Source organism: Thamnophis elegans, chromosome 15 (assembly GCF_009769535.1).
Source record: "Thamnophis elegans isolate rThaEle1 chromosome 15, rThaEle1.pri, whole genome shotgun sequence".
Taxonomy (NCBI): Eukaryota; Metazoa; Chordata; class Lepidosauria; order Squamata; family Colubridae; genus Thamnophis; species Thamnophis elegans.
Genome location: NC_045555.1, coordinates 17266374 through 17275844, shown reverse-complemented (window position 1 = coordinate 17275844; position 9471 = coordinate 17266374).

The following is a 9471-nucleotide window of genomic DNA, read 5'->3' as shown; positions in this document are numbered from 1 at the left end:
GGGGTCATGCAGGGGAGGCTGCGGAACCCCTCCCTGCAGCCCATGTTTGGTCCCAGGAGGCTTCAGGGAGGCCTGCTAGGCCCAAAACAGGCCGCGGGGGAGGGGAGGGGCAGTCACGCACATGCATCACTGTTGATGTGTGTGTGTGTGTGTGTGTGTGTGTGTGTATGTATTGTGTCACAACCCTTGGTATGCCCAGGTTCGATTCGCAGTAAGGGTATGGCTAGCTGATGAGAGCTAAATAGCTTGAAATAGATCTATACTAGTCTCTATTTATTTATCAGCACAAATGCAATATATATATATATATATATATATATATATATATATATATATATATATATATATATATATATATATATATATATATGTAGGTCTCTAGTTGTTCGGGTTTTCTCCCGCGTAGAATTGGAGATGTCTTGGCAACGTTTCGACGAAGTCACATTCGTCATCTTCAGGCTGCTGCTGACTACTTCAGGTTTGGTGTTTAGTGGAACTACTCCTGGAAACACCAAACCTGAAGTAGTCAGCAGCAGCCTGAAGATGACGAATGTGACTTCGTCGAAACGTCGCCAAGACATCTCCAATTCTACGCGGGAGAAAACCCGAACAACTAGAGACCTACATACTAACACCCGCGAAAACCTCAGAAAATATATATATATATATATATTGTGTCACAACCCCTGGTATGCCCAAATATGGGAGGAAGCATACTGCTTCCTTTCTCTCTCTATCGGCTCATCACAAGAGACCATCCAGACAGAAAGCCATTATTTTTACTGTTGCCTTTTGTGTTGCATTTGTGCTGATAAATAAATAAAGGGAGACTAGTATAGATCTATTTCAAGCTATTTAACTCTCATCAGCTAGTCATACCCTTACTGAGATTCGAACCTGGGCTGTATTACATATTAGGCAGCTGTATTAGCCACTAGGCCACAGGTTCTCCTCCTTTATCACCTAAGCCAGGGAAATAGGTATGTATTGTGTCACAACCCCTGGTATGCCCAAATATGGGAGGATGGCTTTCTGTCTGTCTGGTCTCTTGTGATGAGCCGATAGACAGAGAAAAGAAGCAGTATGCTTCCTCCCATATTTGTGTGTGTGTGTGTGTGTGTGTGTCCATGCGCACGTGTGTGTGTGTATGTTCTAGCATTACTCTGGAATGCCTCGAGCAATTTCAAACAAACTTGATACACACAAGACTTACGGATGAGTCAATAGCAATAGCACTTAGACTTATATACCACTTCACAGTGGTTTACAGCCCTCTCTAAGCAGTTTACAGAGTCAGACTATCCCCCCCGCAACAATCTGGCTCCCCATTTTACTGACTTTGGAAGGACAGAAGGCTGAGTCAATAGCAATAACACTTAGACTTATATACCACTTCACAGTGCTTTACAGCCCTCGCTTAGTGGTTTACAGAATCAGCTCTGTGCCCCCAACAATCTGGGTCCTCATTTTACCGACCTCAGAAGGATGGAAGGCATCAGTCAACTTTGAGCCGGTCAGGATCAAATTCTTGGCAGTGAGCTGTGCATAAGCCTGCAATACTGGCCTTCTAACCACTGCACCAGCACACTTCTTTTAGCAGAGCATGCTTTGAATGAATGAATGTGGAGGCAGGGTTAGGCAGAGAAATCAGGGCACTTTTCCTTTGTAATTGGTATTTCATCACAATATCGCAATTCCAAGTCCCTACCAAGACTCAGCCTTAGAATTAAGTTCCTGTATTAGAATGAACTTTTTAGAACTTAGAAGAAAATGTTAGGCAAAAAGAGAGAGTCAGTTTCCTCTAGAGAAATCAGAAGATTTGTGAGTGCAAGTCTTGCCTAAGCCAATCAAAGCAACTGAATGACTTTGGACCAATCACCAGGAGACAGTGAGTTCTAGTCCCACCTTAGGCAGGAAAGCAATCTGCGTGGCTTTGGCCCAATTGCTAGGTGATGGTGATTTCTAGTCCAACCTTAAACAGGAAAGCCAGCAGGGTAACTTTGGACCAATCACCAGGAGATGGTGAGTTCTAGTCCCACTTTAGACATAAAAAGTGGCAGGGTGACTTTGGACCAATCACCAGGAGACAGTGAGTTCTAGTCCCACCTTAGGCAGGAAAGCCATCTACGTGGCTTTAGCCCAATTGTTAGGAGACAGTGAGTTCTAGTCCAACGTTAAACAGGAAAGCCAGCAAGGTAACTTTGGACCAATCACCAGGAGATGGTGAGTTCTAGTCCCACCTTAGGCACGAAAAGTGGCAGGGTGACTTTGTACCAATCACCAGGAGACAGTGAGTTCTAGTCCCACCTTAGGCAGGAAAGCCATCTGCGTGGCTTTGGCCCAATTGCTAGGAGACGGTATATGGACTTACAGTGGTTCAAAATGTCCAGTCCACCCAGCCATTCAAGGACATCACACAATGTGGTGGATATTTTGTCAAGGGACACCACAATCACACTGAGGGGTAGAAACAAGACCCCACGTAAGCAGTGAGTCCTGGCAGACACCATATTGGGTACAGATTGTGTTCAGAGTTGACCAATGCTGAAGCAGTATATACATGTAAGTGCTATTGCTTTTGCTTTGGTGCATGAAGGGTTAGGGTTAAACTGGGATCAACCCAAAACCTATGGTTCCCTTGAGGTCATTTCAAACAGAATCTGTTCAGGGGATCCACATCGCCGAGCACTGTAAATATTTCTGTTTGCTTTAGGCAGATTTGAGCTGCCACGACATAGTTTCTCCTTATTTGGAAGGGGGGAAAATGCTGCATTTTATTTAAAAAAAAAGAGGAGATAGAAAGATAAAAAGAAAGATAGAAAGATAGAGAGACAGGCAGACAGACAGACAGATAGATTTTTTTTTGTCCCTGAAATCTTCACCTGAACAACCTCAATGGCTACAAGCATCCTACCCTCTTCAAGTACTTTCCCAGGGAGTTTAGTTGGGTCAATCAGAGGTCAATAACAACTGTGGCCTCTACTCTATTCAACAAAGCAATTAAACCAGCTCAGCCACCTCGGAAGTCCAACATATAACTTTATTTGCTTACTAAGCAACTCGCCCAACCATGGCTCCTCTTGAAAGAGCCGAGCAAGTTGGGTGATCATCAGGAAAGGCCAGACAAGCCTTGTAACCAAGGAAACAGCATAGCTGTGTCCTTGTAGTCACAAGGAGTTAAGATTGACACAAAACAGTCCTTATCTGTATTTATTTATCTTTTTTTTTAAAAAAAAAACCAGCCTACCATTCTTATAGTCACAGGCTGTGCAGTGCTTAGTTAGAATGTTTAAAGCGAGTGAAAACGTCTTTGTTTTTAAAGCTTTCATAATGTGCACAAAAGTCTTTTAATGGGCTTCTCTGAGCAATGTCTTTTCATTTGGGTGAGCTATTCCTTCCAAAGCCCTCGCCTCCTTCCCTGTTCCCATGACAGCAGGTTTATATTTTAGGCATATTTGGGTATCTCTCTTCTGCATTGTGCACAGTGGTAAACACTTTGCCTCTTGACCTGTCAAACCTCAGAATAGCAAACCTTCAGCACTGTTACCAATTAGCTTTTCCCCCCATGCTCTATGATGAGAAAGGAGAAGAGAAGAGGGAATGGCATAGCGTAACGTAGCATAGCATAGCAGAGAAAAGAAGAGAAAAGAAGAGAAAAGAAGAGAAAAGAAGAGAAAAGAAGAGAAAAGAAGAGAAAAGAAGAGAAAAGAAGAGAAGAGAAGAGAAGAGAAGGAGTGACATAGCAGAGAAGATAAGAGAAGAGGGAATGACATAGCATAGCATAGCATAGCATAGCATAGCATAGCATAGCATAGAAGAGAAGAGAAGAGAAGAGAAGAGAAGAAGGAATGACATAGCAGAGAAGATAAGAGAAGAGGAAATGACATAGCATAGCATAACTTAGCAGAGAAGAGAAGAGAAGAGATGAGATGAGATGAGATGAGGGAATGACATAGCAGAAAAGATAAGAGAAGAGGGAATGACATAGCAGAGCAGAGCAGAGCAGAGCAGAGAAGAGAAGAGAAGAGGGAATGGCAAGGCATGGCATAGCACAGCATAGCATAGCATAGCATAGCATAGCATAGAATAGAATAGAATAGGGAATGGCAAGGCATGGCATAGCACAGCATAGAATAAAACAGGGAATGACAGAGGAGAGGAGAGGAGAAGAGAAGAGGGAATGACATAACATAGCACAGCATGGAATAGAACAGAGCATGCATGGCATGGCATGGCATGGCAAAGAATAGAATAGAGTAGAATACAGTAGAATACAGTAGAATACAGTAGAATAGAATAGAGAATGGCATAGCACAGCATAGCACAGCACAGAATAAAACAGGGAATGACAAAGCAGAGGAGAGGAGAAGAGAAGAGGGAATGACATAGCATAGAAGAGGAGAATAGAGAAAAGATAAGAATAGAGCAGAGGGAATGACATATTCCATAGCACAGCATGGAATAGAACAGGGATGGCATGGCATGGCATGGCATGGCATAGCATAGCATAGCATAGAATAGAATAGGGCAGGGAATGGAAGGCATGGCATAGCACAGCATAGCACAGCATAGAATAAAACAGGGAATGGCATGGCATAGCATAGAATAGGGAATAACATTGCATGGCGTGGCGTGGCATGGCATAGCATAGAATTCTTTATTGGCCAAGTGTGATCAGGCACACAAGGAATTTTGTCTCTGATGCCTAAGCTCACAGTGTACATATAAATAAGTAAAAGTTCAAAGGTCATAAATCATAGTTACAATCATTCATCATAATTTACAAACAGCAACAGACAAATCAATAGATTGGTACATTAGTCAAGCTCTCACAACTCCAGGAAGTACAGCTACACTATGCTTTCAAATGCTCTGAAATGCCTCCTCGTGTTGACCTTGGCTTTCTCTGTGGAAAGCTTTCATCTGTTGGTTCTTCCCAGACACCCCCACTTCCCCCACCCTCCTGTGTGTAGCCTTCCCAGGCAAACAAGAAACACCATCAGAAGCAATGGAATTCTACATTAGCAGAATCTTGCAAGTCTGACAGTGAAAATCTCCTGCCTTCCCTTTTGCAGGCGTATAAATTATGGAGGATTCTTTCTGAGTTTCTTTCTCTGCCCACGATGTATCTGTGGGCTGTGGGTTTTCTTATCTCTTCATTCCCTAGGCAAAAGCCTATAGAGATTCTCAGTCCTCCAGTTCATAGTTGTCCCAAAGATGCTTTTTTACAGAGGGCAACTAGACTTTCTTGGTTTTTTTTCTTTTGGAAGATGTTTTGTTTTTGAAGACATTTGGGCTCTAGACCACGGGAACGGGGAGCATTACTCAGGTGACCCTGAGGACACAGATAAACCTCCAAGTGCTTCAGTGACCCTCTAAAAGGATACAAATGACCATCTGTCTGCAAGGAATATAAATCCTTCCATTTCCCACTATCCTGTCAAAGCTGAAGAAGCTTCTTGGGTGAGAAGCAAAATATCTTCAAAAAGTTGCCTTAAACAGGAAAGCTGGCAGGGTAACTTTGGACCAATCACCAGGAGATGGTGAGTTCTAGTCCCACCTTAGGCACGAAAACTGGCAGGATGACTTTGGACCAATCACCAGGAGATGGTGAGTTCTAGTCCCACCTTAGGCACGAAAACTGGCAGGGTAACTTTGGACCAATCACCAGGAGATGGTGAGTTCTAGTCCCACCTTAGGCACGAAAACTGGCAGAGTAACTTTGAACCAATCACCAAGCGATGGTGAGTTCTAGTCACACCTTAGGCAGGAAAGCCATCTGCATGGCCAATTGCCAGTTGCCTCCCCAAAAACCACCTTTGGGACATTCCCTAGTAGCATCTCTTCTCCCTACCCTGTCTCCCAAGACCAGACCAATATACAATTAGAAATTACACTGTCCAAATAGTGGGAAACTGCTTTATGTCTCCCTTAACCCTCTCTCCTGTGGGTTAATTGTGCTGTACCCAGTTTTTGTAAGTATTCTTCTTGACATTTAGCCTTCCAACTCTCATAATCATCACTACTCTTCTCCACATTCCTTTCAGTTCTTTGGATATGACAAATCAGAATAGAGCTGGAAGGGGCCTTGGAGATCTTCTAGTCCAGCCCCCTGCTCAAGCAGGAGATCCTACACCATTTCAGACAAGCGACTGGCCAGTCGCTTCTTAAAAACATCCAGTGAAGAAGCACCCACAATTTGTTCAAGTGAATATACAGTAGGTTTATTGCATGCTCACACTCTCTACAAGAATCTGAACTAATAACAGTCAAAGCAAATAGGCAGTAGATAAGAATCAATGGAACTCAAGGAGGAAATCAGGAGTCCAAGCAGTTCAAAGGAATGCTGGTTTATTGCATGCTAATAATCTTTGCAAGAATCTGAACTAGTAACAGTCAAAGCAAATTGGCAGTAGATAAAAATTAAAGGTGAGCTGGACTTAGTTCTCTTGTGGGCACGCAGGGACTCAAGACTGATGACATGTTTGACCCCACCCTCAGGTTCAGTCTGGTCATCTACAGAGTCACTAAAGACTCTTCTGGGTGTCTTATTTGTAAGGGTCACCAACAAGAAAGAGGCCCAAAGGTGATTAACCACTATGCATTGAAGAAGGTGGCTGGTGCATCCCTCATGCAAATGGATTCATTCACACAACGGAGCAACTCATACATAGGCTTAACCTTTCGCTCAGTGTGTTATATGAAACCAGCTTTGGAGATTGCTTACACTCAGAGAGATGATCTCTTATGGCTCCAGCACAGTGCATGAAGCAGTTTTCAGACATCCTTTTGGGTGGGCATAAATTCCTAAAAAGGAAGAATCCAAACGCAGGGATTGTTAGTAACTCTGGACTTTAAATGCAGAGAGTTGAAAGATTGTAGGACTTCCCCAGTGCCCAGATGCTGGGAGGGAGATCATAAACAGAAGGAGGCAGCAGATTGCAGGTTATATTTCTAATGGGAACTGATTCTTCCTGCTTTGACAAGGCAGATTCTGCTCTGTCACTGTCCCCTTTCTGGAGCCAAGAGACAAAACACAAATAATTGAAAAATATTGGGTGAAACTTACTTCAGAGTTACATAACCAAGGGGACACAGCTATATTCTCAGCTATATATTCCCAGCTGTATATGAATCAACATCAATCTGAGTTGCTGCTTACTTATTAGATGGACTAGAAGGGAAAATATTGTGTGTGTGTGTGTGTGTGTGTGTGTGTGTGTGTGTGTGTGTGTGTGTGTGTGGGTTCCAGCATAACTCTGGAACGCCTCAAACAATTTCAACAAAACTTGGTACACAGATTACTTACTCTCTGAAACAAAATATTGTGGGGGTAAGACACCCCTAAAGCCCCTCAGGGTGTGTGTTCTGTTCTGTTAAGATACAGCCTGGTGTGCCATAAAATGGCTTCTATTATACTGCCGTAAAATGGCTTCTATTGTACTTCCTTAAAATAGCTTCTATTGTAGTGCCGTAAAATGGCTTCTATTGTACTGCCGTAAAATGGCTTCTACTGTGCAGCACAGTCGAGTTGCTATGATAATGGCTTCACAGTACTCCACAAGGGGGCTCCCTCTGGTAAGTGGGAAAATCCAACATTAGAAATTACGTTTGGTCCAGACATTTCCTCCGTATAAATAAATACCCAGGCAATACCAGGTTATCTGCTAGTTATATAAATAGTCCTTGACTTACGTCCACGATTAAATTCATTACTAAGCAAAGGCAGTTGTTAAGTGAATCACACCTGATTTTTACAACTTTTTTGCCAGGGTTGTTAAGCAAATCGCTGCAGTTGTTAAGTGAATCACATGGTTATTATGCAAATCTGGCTCCCCCCCATTGACTTTGCTTGTGGGAAGCCGGCAGGGAAGGACACAAACGGGGATCCCATTAGCCGAGGACTCTGCAAACATTGCAAATACATGCCGGTTACATAGCATGTTGATCACGCAACCATGGGGATGCTAAACTTGGTACAAACTTTGTACAACTGAGTACCGAAGCTGATCATAGGTCATTTGTTCAATGCTATTGCACTTTTAAATGGTGGCTTAATGAATGGCTATATTTGGAATAGAAGAGTATCTAAGAATATGTCAGTTAGAGTTAAGGAAAATGAATATAAAGTGATATGGGGATGGTACCTAACACCACGTAAATGAAATCAAACAGATGGAAAATATACAAATATGTGTTGGAGGTGCAAGAAAGAGGTTGGAACATAAACATATGTGGTGGGATTGTGATAGTGCACAAAAAATATGGGACATGGTGTCCCATAGAGAAATTAGAGCAATAGTAAACCTAGAAATGTCACCAAGGATTGCATTATTGTTGCTGGTGGAAAAACGGGATATAAATGAAACAAAAAAGGAATTGATTGTAAATTTGATAATGGCAGCTAGATTAGTGATGGCTAAATATTGGGGACGAAATGGGGATATGCAAAGAAATGAGTGGTATAATGAAATGTGGTGGAAGGCAAAGGGAATAAACCTACTCAAGAATATATGCTGTTTTGGAGGGGATAAGGGCACAATTGGAATATATTGTATATCTAAGAAATATAAGGGCGGGGGGAAAGGTCGCCAGGGGGTGGGGTGCATTGTAATATGTGTTTTTCCCCTTTTTCTTTTGTCTTTCTTTTTTTGTATTAATTTGTATATGGACTGTTTGTATTATTTGTGTTTTAAAAAAAGAAAAAAAATTACACATATATAAAAAATAAATGGCTACAAGGCAGTGATGGCAAACATTTCCAGGACCGAATGCCCAAACCGGAACATGTGTGTGCATGTGTGTGCATGTGCATGCCGGAGCACCAGAATCCCAAAGACCAGTTGACGGGTATGCATGCCAGCTGGTCTTCAAGTTTCCAGTGTGTGCATACCCGCCAGCCAGCTGGTCTTCGCACACGCCGGAGCACCAGAAACCTGAAGACCAGCTGGCTAGCATGCATGCATGCTCCAGAAACCAGAAGAGCAGCAGCTGGAGATGGCACACATGCCCACAGAGAGGGCTCTGTGTGCCACCTCTGGCATGCGTGCCATAGGTTTGCCATCACGGCCATAAGGTAAGGACTAGACAGATACAGACAGATAAAGAGGTACAGAGACACAGAGAGAGGGTGTTGTTGTGGGTAAAGGTATGTACGTAGATAAAAAATACAAATATCAATAAAGGAGAATATTTGTAGCTCAGGGTTGAAATGAGGGGTCCTTGGTGCTCTCTGAGCTTGCTTGGTTGTTGTTGTTTTGCAGATGTTTCATGACCCAACTAGGTAATGTCATCAGTGCTAGTAAGGAGTGTGGTTTGTGTCAATTTATATTCTGATGGCTTGGCCTGTCAGTGCTGGTGGGTTTGGTCCAGTGGTGGGTTTCAAAAAAATTTTTAGAACCTCTTCTGTAGGTGTGGCCTGCTTTGTGGGAGTGGCTTGATAGTCGTGACTGGGAGGACATGACCAACTTG